Source organism: Amblyraja radiata, chromosome 24 (assembly GCF_010909765.2).
Source record: "Amblyraja radiata isolate CabotCenter1 chromosome 24, sAmbRad1.1.pri, whole genome shotgun sequence".
In the NCBI taxonomy this organism is placed as follows: Eukaryota; Metazoa; Chordata; class Chondrichthyes; order Rajiformes; family Rajidae; genus Amblyraja; species Amblyraja radiata.
In genome coordinates this window covers 15,428,981-15,443,240 of record NC_045979.1, presented here as the reverse complement: position 1 = coordinate 15,443,240, position 14,260 = coordinate 15,428,981, and the positions used below count along the sequence as shown (strand labels likewise).

Sequence of the window (14,260 nt, the reverse complement as noted above, 5' to 3'; positions counted from 1 at the left end):
TATATTCTAAGCTCATATTAAATAGAATAGAGAACATAGAACATAGTAGTACAGCGCAGGAACAGGCCCTTCGGCCCACAATGTTTGTTCCGAACATGATTCCAAGTTAAACTAATCTCATCTGCTTGCTCATGATCTATGCCCTTCTATTTTCTGCACTTTCATGTGCCTATCTAAAAGCCTCCTAAATGTCACTGTCATATCTACTTCCGACTACCACCCAAGGCAATGCATTCCAGGCCCCACCAGGCTCTCTAAAAAAAAAAAATGCCCCTCACATCACCATTAAACTTTTCCCCTCGCATCTTATTCTTGGAACAATACTGCTCTATTGTGGTCAACATTCATTTTGCGTCCAATGCAGCCTTCAATTAGTTGTGAGATTGGTACATCTTGCTACAGTCAAGTAGCTACTTTGTTTCCACCTTCTAATGTTATCCCCCTTTCACTTAAAGGTAATAACTCATTTTGGAGTGTGGCTCCAAGCGTGCGAGTCATCGTCTGAGATTTCATACAGCTGCCGTGTTCCATGCACGAGTCTGGACGTTAAGCAATGATAGGTAAGTTTAACATGAGGCATCCCACCCAACCTGTGTGATCTGCCCTTGTACCTCCGGACAGATAATGGCCAGGAGCAGAGCCAACTTCTTTCTCTCACCATGCAATGAATATTTTATTTCATTCTGGAAAGAGTCAGCTAACTCGACACAGAGACCAATCTTTCAGTCTGTTCTATGAAATACCAGGCTTTGAAGTGTCTTCAATTCCAACAAATGGTGATCATTGCTTCCAAGTTATACTTCTTAACTTTTAATGAAGTATGATCGGGTGCCACAGTGGCGCTGCAGTAGAGTTCCGCGTTACAGCACCAGAGGCCCGGGTTGAGACCTGACTACGGCTGCTATCTGCATGGATTTGTATGTTCACCCTGTGACCACCTGGGTTTTCTCCGGGTGCTCCGGTTTCCTCCCACAGTACAAAGATGTACAGGTTTGGAGGTTAATTTGGCTTTCATAATAATTGTAAATTGTCCCCAGTGCATAGGATAGTGCTAGTATACGGGGAACGCTGGTCAGTGCGGACTTGGTGGGCCGAACAATCACCCATACACTATTTCTATCCTACACAACTAGGAACAATTTACATAACCCAATTAACCTTCAAATCTGCATGTCTTTGGAATGTGGAAGGAAACCGGAGCACCCAGAGAAAATCCACACAGTCACGGGGACTACAGACAAACTTTGTACAGACAGCTCCCGTAGTCAGGATCGAACTCGGGTCTCTGGCGATGTAAGGCAACAACTCTACCCTTGCACTACTGTGCTGCCCCTTGCTATTGCAAGCAAGTATTTCATTGTTCCATTTTCAGTATATATGAGAATTAAACATTCTCGAGCAATTCAACAATGGTCTAATTAAATAGAAATCTAAAATAGTGTTTTAAAGTCTGTAAATATTAACTGCTATCAAAGAAGCATTTTCTGCTGCATATTATGATCTGTGTCGATTCAGAAAATAGCTTTAATTCCACAATGTATGCAATTTTGGTGAAGGTATTGGGTAGCATTTCTGGTTTAAGATTGTAAAACAAATTGTACACACTGAGTCAATCCACTTAAAGGGACAAGATCCTAAAAATGTAATCATGTATGACTGACCTGCCAGTGAATTTCACTACACCAATTGGTATATGTGACAATAAATGAACTTATGGAACGTATGAACTTATGTAGAATGTGTTTCTGTGCTCTGGTATAGATTTGAAAGGGGTAGATTCTCTAGCATAAAGCTGGGAAAATCCCAACACATTGGGTATGACCATGGATTCCACTCGGAAACCAACAGTGGAATGCAGCAAGGACCATGCCGGAATTTGTCACACCGCTCATGCAAGACTTATAATGGGACCATCATTTGAATTGAATACAAACTTTGATTGTTTTTGCTGGAGCAATGGAGGCTGAGGGGAGATCTCATTGGGGAGACCAGATAGAAGTATATAAAATAATGAGCGGCATAGATAGGGAAACCCTTTTTTCCTCAAGGTGGAAATATCAAAGACTAGATCGCATAACTTTTGTATGGGGGTCAAAGTTTAGAGTGGGGCAGATACTAAAACAGCCCTTTTAAGATATTTTTGGATAGACACATAGACATGCAGGGAATGGTGGGACATGGATCATGCACAGGCAGATAGATTAGTTTAATTTAGCATTATCTTCAACATAGACAATGTGGGCCAAAGGGCCTGTTTCTGTGATGCATTACGTCTAGAAGCTGAGAAAGAACTGCAGATGCGAGTTTAAATGGAAGGTAGACACAAAATGCTGGAGTAACTCAGCGGGACAGGCAGCATGTCTGGAGAGAAGAAAGAATTACCTGGGAGCAGGTTGACATCAGGCCTGCCACCCACAAGCAACCTAACCTGACCATTTATATTTGAATGTGGAGGAAGGAACTGCAGATGCTGGTTTAAACCGAAGATAAACACCAAAAGCTTGAGTAATGCAGCAGGACAGGCAGCATCTCTGGAGAGAAGGAATGGGTAACATTTCAGATTAAGACCCTTCTTTGGACAGAATATCTAAAAGTATCAGTTTCAGAAATCCTTTTCTAATCCAAACAGAATATCTATCCTAATATCCCTCATGGGTATATATTAGGTTATTTAAGCTATTGAGAAGAACTCATGAGTAAAGAATAAGAAACACAAATTGCAGAAGAAACTCAGCCGTCAGTCAACATCTTTGGATAAAACATGGATTGGTGACATTTTGGGACCTCGTGTAATAAAACTATTCATGTTCTCCAGAGATGCTACCTTACATGCTGAGTTACTCCAGCACATTGTGTCTTTTTTTTTGTAAACCAGCATCTGCAGTTCTTTGTTTATTCATGGGATGGAACTTTGACATGCCCAGGAATTACAGTAAGTCAATAGAGTGATTGATCAGCACATCCCCAGTCTCAGTGTTGGGACTCTGCTTGAAATGGATCATTTAGCTGTGCACAACAAGTGAGAATCCCAACGCTACTTTCCATTCAGGGTTGAATAGATTCTCTCCAATTCCTACAGTGACCCCATCCCAGAGGTAGGGCAGATGATGGAAGGTGAACCATTGTTTATTGTAGTACACAACAATCGTGGCTTTTGGATAAGTATATGGAAATGCATGGAATGGAGGTGCTCAGGTAGCTAAGAGATGGTCTGAAGAAGGGTCATGGATCATGCTCATGTAGATAAGAGATGATCTGAAGAAGGGTCTCTACCTGAAATGTCACCTGTCCATTTTCTCCAGAGATGCTGCCTGACCTGTTGAGTTACTCCAGCATTTTGTTGTCTATCTTTGGTATAAACCAATATCTGCAGGTCCTTTTTATTCCATAATAGATAAGAGATGGGGGTTAAGGTGAGAGGGAAAAATATTTAATAGGAACATGAGGACTAACTTTTTTACACAAAGGGTGATAGGTATATGGAACGAGCTGCCAGAGGAGGTAATTGTAGCAGTTACTATCACAACGTTTAAGAAACATTTAGACAGGTACGTGGATAGGGCAGGTTTAGAGGGATATGGGGCAAACACAGACAGGTGGGACGTGTGCCAAAACACTCCACTGCGGCGAGCCTCAACGCCTTCTGCCCAGTTGCACTTACTCCAATCATCACTAAGTGCTTCGAGAGGCTGGTTCTGGCACACCTCAAAGGCTGCCTACCTCCCACACTGGACCCCCATCAGTTTGCCTACCGCAAGAACAGGAGTATAGAGGATGCCATCTCCACAGCACTTCACTCCACCCTCTCCCACCTCGACAACAGAGACACCTGCGTGAGAATGCTGTTCATCGACTTTAGCTCAGCATTTAACACCATTATCCCCTTCAAACTGATCACCAAACTCATCGACCTGGGCATCGACCCCTCCCTCTGCAACTGGATACTGGACTTTCTAACCAACAGACCCCAGTCTGTTAGGTTAGACAACCACACCTCTTCAACCCTCACCCTGAACACCCGGCGTTCCACAGGGCTGTGTGCTGAGCCCTCTCCTCTACTCCCTCTTCACCTACGACTGCACACCTGTAAATGGTACTAACACCATCATCAAGTATGCAGATGATACAACGGTGATTGGCCTCATCAGCGACAATGATGAGTCGGCCTATAGGGAGGAGGTCCAGCTCCTAGCAGCATGGTGCACTGACAACAACCTGGCCCTTAACACCAAGAAGACCAAGTTGCTCATTGTGGACTACAGAAGGTCTAGAGGTGGCACGCACACCCCCATCCATATTAACGGGACGGATGGGAGGTTCTTCACTCCCCTCCATTGAGTCTGTCCAGAGCAAGCGATGTCTGCGAAGGGCGCGCAGCATCATCAAGGACTGCTCTCACCCCAACCACAGACTGTTTACCCTCTGGGAGGCGCTACAGGTCTCTCCGTTCCCGGACAAGCAGGTTCAGGAACAGCTTCTTCCCTGCGGTTGTTACCCTACTTAACTCTGCACCTTGGTGATTGCCAGTCATCCACACCCCTCCTTCCCCCAGTGACTGATCTCTCCCCCCCCCCCCCCCCCCCCCCCGGAAATTGCACTACTGCTACTGGATATACATATATATATTTTACTGTTCCATTATTCTGTGTTTGCACCCGTGTTCTGGGCGAGATGCCAACTGCATTTCATTGTCTCTGTACTTGTACACTGCACAATGACAATAAAGTTTGAATCTAAATCATCTGTAGATGGGTCACGTGGTCAGCGTGAGTAAATTGGGCCAAAGGGCCTTTTTCCAAACTGTATGACTATGGCTCTACCTAAGAGATGGTCTTGGCATCATGTTCAGCACAGACATTGTGGGCCAAAAGGCCTGTTCTTTGCCTGTACCCTTCTATGTTCTATGTAATTCTATGTAATTAGGAACATTTTGCTCAGAAATCCATCCCACTAAACACACAATATGTTCACAGTACAAAGAGAAATAACTGAAGGGATTGTTGAAGCAGATTAGGATTTGATGCACTCATATAGGACATTTATTATTACTGACTGGGAATGGATTTGGAGGCAATTACATGCTGTTTTTCTCTGGTTATTAAGCTTTGATCAGCTGTAGTTGGTTAAAGCATTGACTGATTCCATTGGCAGCAGGAACTTTGTATCAGCCAAGTTGTCTGAAGTGGGCAGGTTGTTCACACATTTACAGGCCACCTGAGAGCTGTTGTTGGTGGTCTTGGATGCTAACACGATACATCCCCACCACACTGCCAGTCTTCAACTACTGACTGCCTTTCTCACTTACAAGACAGTCTGGCCGTGAATTGTTTCAATACGTTTTTTCTGTAAATGGCTTAAGTTCAGTTCTGTGTTAGAAAGAACTGCAGATATCTGGTTTAAATCGAAGGTAGGCACAAAATGCTGGAGTAACTCAGCGGGACAGGCCGTATCTCTGGAGAGAAGGAATGGGTGTTTGAAGAAGGGTCTCGACCCGAAATGTCATCCATTCCTTCTCTCCAGAGATGCTGCCTGTCCTGCTGAGTTACTCCAGCATTTTGTGTCTGTTTAAGTTCAGTTCTGATCTCTTTAAAGAAAAGAAACATCTGTAGACATGTGAAATCTGAAAAAATATTTGGACTGCTCTGCGTGTGGGGGAATATCTAACCTGACAATTCAGGAGCAATGTATTTATTTAAAACAATGTCTCGAATACCGGTTAAAAAGGAGGGCCGGCGGTGGGTGCCGGAGGTCGGTGGAGGACACGCCACAGAGAACAAAGAGGAACCCGGCGTGGGGTGGGGGGGGGGGGGGGGGCGCTGAGAACAAAGTGGGACCGTTGGGGACTCCATTGAACACTTTGTAACTTTATCGGCACCCTTTGTGTGGCGACTATTTGCATACTTTGTCTAGGATATGCAAAACAAAGAATTTCACCGTGACATGTCACATGTGATAATAAGCAACCGATCAGCATTGAAGGAAAAGCTAGATAACACTTAAGACAATAAATAAGTTTTCTTGCTGGGATTAGGTGAAGGCAGGTGGAAAGGGGCTCACATGGAGTATAAATCTCCTCTAAATAACCTATATCGGTTCGACACATTCCATATGATTTCAAGCGATCATAGGCAAAGTGAATTCTTATTTGGTTAACACTGAAGTCAAGGTGCCAATCCCCAAACTCAGCCTTTACATGGACAGTATATTATCTCCATCAATACAGAGAGATGCCATTATAATACTCTAAATGTGCAGAGAGACAAATAGCAGATGACATAGAACCAGAGAGTCAAAGGGTCATATAATACAGAAACGGACCCTTCGGCCCAACTCATCCAATGCCCATTTAAGAGCCATTTGCTCGGGTTTGATCCTTATCTCTCTAAATCTTTCCGAACCACCTTCCTATCCAGGTTCCTTTTCAATGTTGTTATAATATCTGCCTCGACTACTTCCTCTGGCAACTCGGTCCATATACCCACTGCCTTCTGAGTGAAAAGGTTGCCCCTCAGGTTCCTATTAAATCTTGCTCTTCTCAACATAAACCTGTGCCCTCTGGTTCTTGATTTCCCTATCCTGGGTAAAAGGATCTGGGCATTCAATCTATCTATTCCCCTTATGGGTTGATAAATCTCGATAAGATCACCCTCATCCTCCTGCGCTCCAAGCAATAAAGTCCTAGCCTGCCTAACTCTCTCCCTGCAGCTCAGGCCCTAGAGTCCAAGCAACATCCTCCTAAATCTTCTCTGTAGTCTTATTGTAATGTTGTGAGAAAATATGTGGAAAATATTTGGCTTTTTCAAGAAAAAAAATAAGTCGAGCAGGGTTTGTGCAATTACATATTTTCTTTTGTGCGAGGCTGAGCTCATCAAGCTGAGCAAACAGGCCGGCCGCCTGTTTGATCCCCACTGTTGTAACAGCTGTGAAGTTTAGACAAGCTGAATTAATAAGACATTGAGTCCAAAGACACAAAAGCAATCTGAAACAATGACATCTTTCCACAACATATGGAAATGTTTGTGAAATAGTCTCTTTATGCAACTTGCTTCCTGTATGCTTCAGTGAGGATATTAAATGTAATTTATTGAAAGCCCTACAGTAAAAGGCTCTAATTTTTCAAAGAGTTCACAATGCCCCTCAGGGTCAGGATAGTTCATAACACACCTTTGGATGATTTCAAATCAGCTTGGAATCAGACAAAGCTGCATTTCTTTAAAGCTCCCCCTCGTGAAACTGGCTTTGAAGGCAATGTTCTACCATTCAAGCTTTGTTGCAGCATTGCTACACAATATCCATTTCCTACTGATGACATTTCCATTTTCCAACTAACACACAAATTAAACCTTGAGAGGATTAAATTAAGTTTGAAGTTTAAAGCTATAGATTGCACAAAAAACAAAATCCTTACTTTGAGCTCTCCTAATATATCCTCTTAAATCAAAAGCTGCAAACTCAGTATCTAACCCTTTGAATCTGCAGTTTTCAAAGTAAAAAGGATTATTAGGAATGAATCAGTATTCTGGTGGTGTTGGAATACAAATAAGCTCTGCTTATGATTTCACGGTAGTTTTGTTGTAGATTGATTTGTTTAGTTTAGTTTAGAGATATAGCGTGGAAAGTAATCCTTTGGCCCACCGAGTCCATGCCAAACAGCGATCACCCATTCACTAGTTCTATCCTACACACTAGAGACAATTTTCAGAAGCCGATGAACCCTGCGAACCTGAACTTCTTTGGAGTGTGGGAGGAAACTACAGCACCCGGGGGAATCCATGCGGTCACAGGGAGAACGTACACACTCCATACAGACAGCACCTGTAGTCAGGATCAAACCTGGGACTCTGGCGCTGTAAGGCAGCAGCTCTACCACTATGCCACCGTGCCGCCCTTGCTTATTAGGAATGAATCAGTATTCTGCTGCTGTCGGAATACAAAATAAGCTCTGCTTATGATTTCACAGTAGTTTGCTGTAGACTGATTAGTTTAGTTTAGGGAAACAGCGTGAAACCAAACTCTTCAGCCCACCGAGTCCACGCTGAGCAGTGATCACCCGTACACTAGTTCCATCCTACACACAAGGGACAATTTGCAAATGCCAGTTAACCTACAAACCTGCACGTCTTTGGAATGTGGGATGAAACTGGAGCACCCAGGGAAAACTCACGTGGTCACAGGGAAAACGTACAAACTCAGTACCGACAGCACCTGTAGTCATGATTGATCTGGAGTCTTTGGCGCTGTGAGGCAGCAACTCTACCACTGTGCTGCCCGGTAATTTGGGTAATTAGTCGTTCCCCAAAATGAATGATGAAAAGCTGGCAATATGCAGCAATGAAGTGCAAACTTTAGGGTTAAATAGTGAAAGGGGACTGTGTAAACATTACCATGCAAGGCTTAATTTAAAATGCAACTGTTTCCTGTAGATTTCAATGCCATTTTTTAAGAAATAAAATTAGATAATTTGTGGGGTAATATACCATTTTGTCTTCCAATCACTCACTTCCCCTGAGCTTAAGAAATAACCTTGATGTTTTTTTCAGCTTGCTGGAGAGATGGGGTCTGAGGAAACAGATTTATTACTAAGGTGCTTCCTGATGGCAAACAGATGAGGACATAGAACTTGGGAACATCCATGTAATCTATATAGGCACATTTAAGTCCTTTTATTCAACGTTTGTTCTTCTTGTATCTGTTTTGTTATCTTTCATCTATTCTTCCCTCCCTTTTTGTTCCCATGTTCTCTTCTTTCATTATTCGCTCTATTCTTTCTTTCACTCCTTTTTATCAGGCTCACAGTTCTTTATTTGCCCGACCTCAGGATATCAGGAGGTTTGGTTACTTGATCTTGTAAGCAGGAGAATAGGCTCAATATTTGACGTCTCTGGCTGAGAACTGGAGACTTGACACATTGAGAGGTTCACAATGAGACGTGCCTTCACAAAGCACATGTATACATGTAAAAGGAAATTGGCTGTATTCACTAAGGCTTTTGACATTTGGATACGAAGATAAATGTGCTGTTTTCAACAACTAATGGAGAGAAAGGCTCAAAAAGCAACCCGTTTAAGACTTAGTCCTCACCAAATGATCTCATGCTTGCACATTATTTTGCTACATTTCAAAGAGGACGAAAAACATGGTTGGCCATAAACATTCAGGGGAGATTGTCAAATTCTGACAAAAGCATCATTAATGTTTCGGGAGAAGTTACACAAGGATCATCAAATTGTTTGAGTGAGCTTGCTTATATAAAAATAACCGAAGAAAACTATCATTGAATTTGCTCTCTGGATCAATTCCAGACTTATCCAACCTCCACCTCAATTAAGGTAGACACAAAATGCTGGAGTAACTCCGCGGGACAGGCAGCATCTCTGGAGAGAAGGTTTCGGGTCGAGAAACATGGAAGACTCGACCCAATATGTCACCCATTCCTTCTCTCCAGAGATGCTGCCTGTCCTGCTGAGTTACTCCTGCATTTTGTGTCTACTTTCGATTTAAACCAGCATCTGCAGTTCTTTCCTCCACCTCAATTAAGTTACTTTGGGCAGCACAGTGGCGCAGCGCCAGGGACCCGGGTTCGATCCTGGCTATGGGTGCTGTCTGCAAGGAGTTTGCATCTTCTTCTTGTGACTGCATGGGTTTTCTCCAGTTGCTCCGGCATCCTCTTACACTCCAAAGCTCTACAGGTTTGTAGGTTAATTGGCTTCTGTAAATAGTCCCTAATGTGTAAGATAGTGTTAGTGCACAAGGTGACCACTGGATAGTGTGGACTCGGTGGGCAAAGGGGCCTGTTTCCACACTTTATCTATGGTCTAACGTTTAAAGTCTTTAAATAGAAGAAAATGGAGCAATAATAATGTAAGTATAAAACGGGAGTTAATATACTTACGATGAACTGTAAATTTCAATGAAAGATTATAGAGAAATTCTTTAATCTTTTCAACATGTCCTGACTTCCCTACTGATTTTAATTAGCATTGAGGTATGAATATGAGTTTATGAATTGATGATCTAAAGTTTGAGCCACAGGAAGTTTGCAAGCATGAGCTATAATGCTGTTGTGCAAGGAACTGTCTGAATTACCTGCAGTTTGTAAATTAATTTTTTAATGTGCAGAGTTGTGAACAAAAGTATTATGAATCCCAAACCTCCAATGCAGTGAATGGCACACACATCATTTCAAGAGTTGTATAAAGATGCACAGTGGCTCAGCTGGTAGAGCCACAGTCTCACAGAGCCAGAGACCCAGGTTCAATCCTGACCTCTAGTGTTATTTGTGTGGAGTTTTCACATTCTCCCCTGTGACCTCATGTGTCCCCTTTGGGTGCTCCAGTTTCTTCCCAGAGATGTGTGGTTTGGTTGGTTAATCGGCCTCAGTAAAGAAGGCTCTCGACCCGAAAAGTCACCCATTCCTTCTTTCCAGAGATGCTGCCTATCCCCCTGTTACTCCAGCTTTTTGTGTCTATCTTCCGTAAATTGCCCCTTTTGTGTAAGTGAGTAGACCCTGGTCACTCCCTCTTCTCCCCTCTCCCATCAGGCAAGACATACAGAAGTTTGTAAACACATACCACCAGATTCAGGGACAGTTTCTTCCATTATCATGCATCTGAAATATCCTATCACCAACTAGAAAGTGGTCCTAACCTACCATCTACCTCCCTGGAGACCCTTGGGCTATCTTTTATCGGACTTTACTGGACTTTATCTTGCACAAACGTTATTCCCGTAATTCCCTTTATCATGTATCTGTACATGTGAATGGCTCGATTGTAATCATGTATTGTTTGTCTACTGACTGGTTAGCAAGTGACAAATGCTTTTAACTGTACTTCAGAACACGTGACAATAAACTAAACTAAACTAGTGTAAATGGGTGGGCGATGGTCAGCGTGGATTTGATGGACCAAAGGGCCTGTTTCCATGCTGTGTCTCTATAACTAAGCTTAAGCTGAAAAGTATAATCTTCTCCAATGGCAATTTATCTTAAAGTTGCAGTTCTTCTTGGGAATACCAAGTTTTACCTCAGGTTTTAAGGGATAGTTCCACCTATTCAATCAAGATAGTGCTGGAATGTGGCAACTCATTACGTGCTCCTCCCAGATGAGGTTCTACCATCATTTGATCCAATTGCTCTTTTAAACCTCTTTTCTATCTCCTTTGTTCTACTTATTGTACTTGAGTTTGGCTTGATTGTATTTATGTATAGTATTATCTGACCTATTGGGATAGCACGCAAAACAAAGCTTTTTCACTCTACCTCGGTCAGGAGTAGTAGGTTCCCGCACCATCCCATCATTGTGGTAATAGTGGTGAAAGACATTAAATGTTCCCATGCATCAAATAAAGTAAAATGCCTTATCTACAACTTCAGAGGTATCTGCGGTCTCAGAGAAGATTCCATAACACTGCACAGTGGCTGACTCACCGACAGTGGTAAGTAAGGCTGGCATCAATAGATGGAGTGCAGAGCACCTCAATCATTCTGCACCCCCTCTTTGCCCACATCTTGCCTGTGCCCCATCCTATTACACATAATTTCTCCCCTTTCAGTCAGAGGGGGCAGAGGGATGGGGGGGGGGGGGAGGCCCTGGTAAGGTACTGTAGGGAACTGATAGGGGTTGAAAGAGGACAGGGGTGTGAGGGGTTTGTAGGGGTGGAGGGTAGGAGACGTAGCACGGTTGTAATAGGAGGAAGAGTTTTTCCATACTTTTGCGTTTCTTTGTCAATGCGCACAAGTGTTAATGGCCACACTGGTGAGGTACTTTAAAACAATGGCTACATATGGAAACGTAGCTAAGTAAATGTAGGCACTCCAGACAAAAGTGCAAGCATTTGCATAAAATATTAGTTATGGTGTGGGCAAGATGGGCAAAGGGGCCTGTTTCCACGCTGTATGACTCTGTGCCCCTATATCCACCACCAACCTCCACACCATGAAGGCTTGGCAGACTTGCAACTAACGATGGATGTCACTCACCAAATCTATCAGCTAACTACACAGCACACGACAGTTCAAATGTTACAGAGGAGCAGAAACAAGTTTGCCTTGCTATCTTTGAACAAGTGTGGAAAGATGAGGAGAGATGATCTCATCTGGCTGCAGGCAGTCTGCCAGGACGTCCTTCACAGATTCCTCTCTGGAGTCAGTCTGCCTCATCTCCCCGAGTGTCCCCTGGTGTTTCATCTAAAGAAACACGCTGTTCGATTCTGCTCCTGCCTTTGTCTGCTCTGTCGACACGATCACAGTGCTGCTACCTGCCTGCAATCAATGCATTGTGACAGCGACCATGGTTCGAATCTGATCAATGCCTCACCACACCTTTCTCCTGCTGATATAAAGGAGGCCAGCTTTTCATCTGTGGGAAGGAACTGCAGATACTGGTTTAAACGAAACATAGGCACAGAAAGCTGGAGTAACTTAGCGGGACAGGCAGCATCTCTGGATAGAGGGAATGGGTGACATTTCAAGTCGAGACCCTTCTTCAGACTGAGAAGGGTCTTGACCCGAAACGTCACCCTTTCCTGAGTTACTCTAGCTTTTTGGGACTATCTTTGCTGCTTTACATCTGACAGTCTCTGTTTGAGTTCAACCTTTATCTTTCTTTGCAATTAAGAATGAACCCAATAAAAAACATCAGAAGATACACAAAAGGACACAAGGTGCTGGAGTAACTCAGGAGGAAGCATCTCTGGAGAACATGGATGGGTGACGTTTTGGGTTGAGACCCTTCTTTAGACTGATTATAGGGGGTGTGGTGGGGAGGCAGAAGAAAGCTGGGAAAGGGAAGAGGCAGGACAAAGTGTGGCAGGCAATAGGTCAGGTTTTTTTTTGATAAGTAGATGGTTGGAACGAAGGCCAGAGTTAAGAACAGAAGGTGCGAGACAGGTTTGAGCAGTTGTGGATTGTCAAGCCAGAGCGTGTGACAGGGTGTGGAGGGGAGAAATAGGTTAGAGTGCAGGTGGGGCACATAGGAGGGAAGGCTGGGGGAGAGAGGGTGGGGGGTTAGTTACCTAAAATTGGAAGTTAATCGTTATTCCTTTGGGTTGTAAGCTACCCATACTAAATATAAGGTGCTGTTCCTCCAGTTTGTGTGTGGCCTCATGCTGGCAATGGAGGAGGTCCAGGACAGAAAGGTCAGTGTGGGAAAGGGAAGAAGAGTATAAATGGCGAGCAACCAGGATATCCAGTCGGCCTTGATGGACCGAGTTCATGTGTGCTCAGCGAAACGGTCACTGAGACCACTCTGGGTCTTGCCAATTTACAGGAGGCCACCTCGTGAGCAGCAGATGAGGATAGAAGAGGTGCAGGTGAACCTCTTTCTCACCTGGAAGGATGGCTGGGGTCCCTAGACAGAGGCAAGGGAGGAGGTATAGGAACATCTTACAACTGGAATTATAATTCAGCATTCAAATTTCCCCAAACTTGCCAAGTAGAGAATACTTCCTCCACTGTCAGTGAGGCCATATGCAAATTGGAGAAATGGCACCTCATATTTTGCTTGGGCAGCTCACAACCCAGGGGTATGAACGATGATTTCTCTAATTTTATGTAACCCCTGTATTCCCTCTGTCTCCATCCATCCCCCACCCTAGTTGTCCTGCTAGTTCCACTGTTCGCATCTATATAATCTGAAGAAGGGTCTCCACCTTGGACTATGGACCAGGTAGTTTGCTTACTTTCTTCAACTACAGCATCATGCATGACCACTTCTCACTTCCCATGTTTGCAATCTGGCAAAACAGTGGAAGAATAGGAGGAAAGGGCGATCGAGATGCCCTCTCAAACAAACGCTATTATTGTTTGTTTATTTTGTGTGTATATATGTATTTTTGTGCATTTTGTGTATTTTGTACACACACACTGATTATATATACAGACTGATTATTTTTTTCATTTATTACAAAGTGGATTTACATATATTTACATTTATTTACATATTCTGTTGGGCTGCTACAAGTTAGAATGGCATTGTTCTTTTTGGGACATATAACATTAAAACACTTGACTCTCTTCTCTCTTGATTTTACACATGGTTGGCTAATGCCTCTATAAGTAAATTAATGCTCTGTAAGTAAATAATGCAGTCTCAAAATCCTTACACTTAGTGGAAGCTTCTATCCACGATGTGGGCTAAAGGAAAAGTAATTGTGGTCTTTTCTCCTTGAGTGTGGAGCTTGGTTGATCACCAGACTGCAGCAGTGAACAGCAAACTGTGAGATATGGACAAGATAGGCAGACCAACAGCAGCAGACTAGA

The 14,260-nt window shown here is 43.4% G+C and overlaps 1 protein-coding gene across 1 annotated transcript in view; it reads right to left on the bottom strand.

The window, feature by feature from the left end:
* Positions 1-14,260, bottom strand: part of lgr6 (leucine rich repeat containing G protein-coupled receptor 6) — a 274,970-nt gene that overhangs the window by 213,091 nt on the left and 47,619 nt on the right. The window lies entirely within an intron of this gene.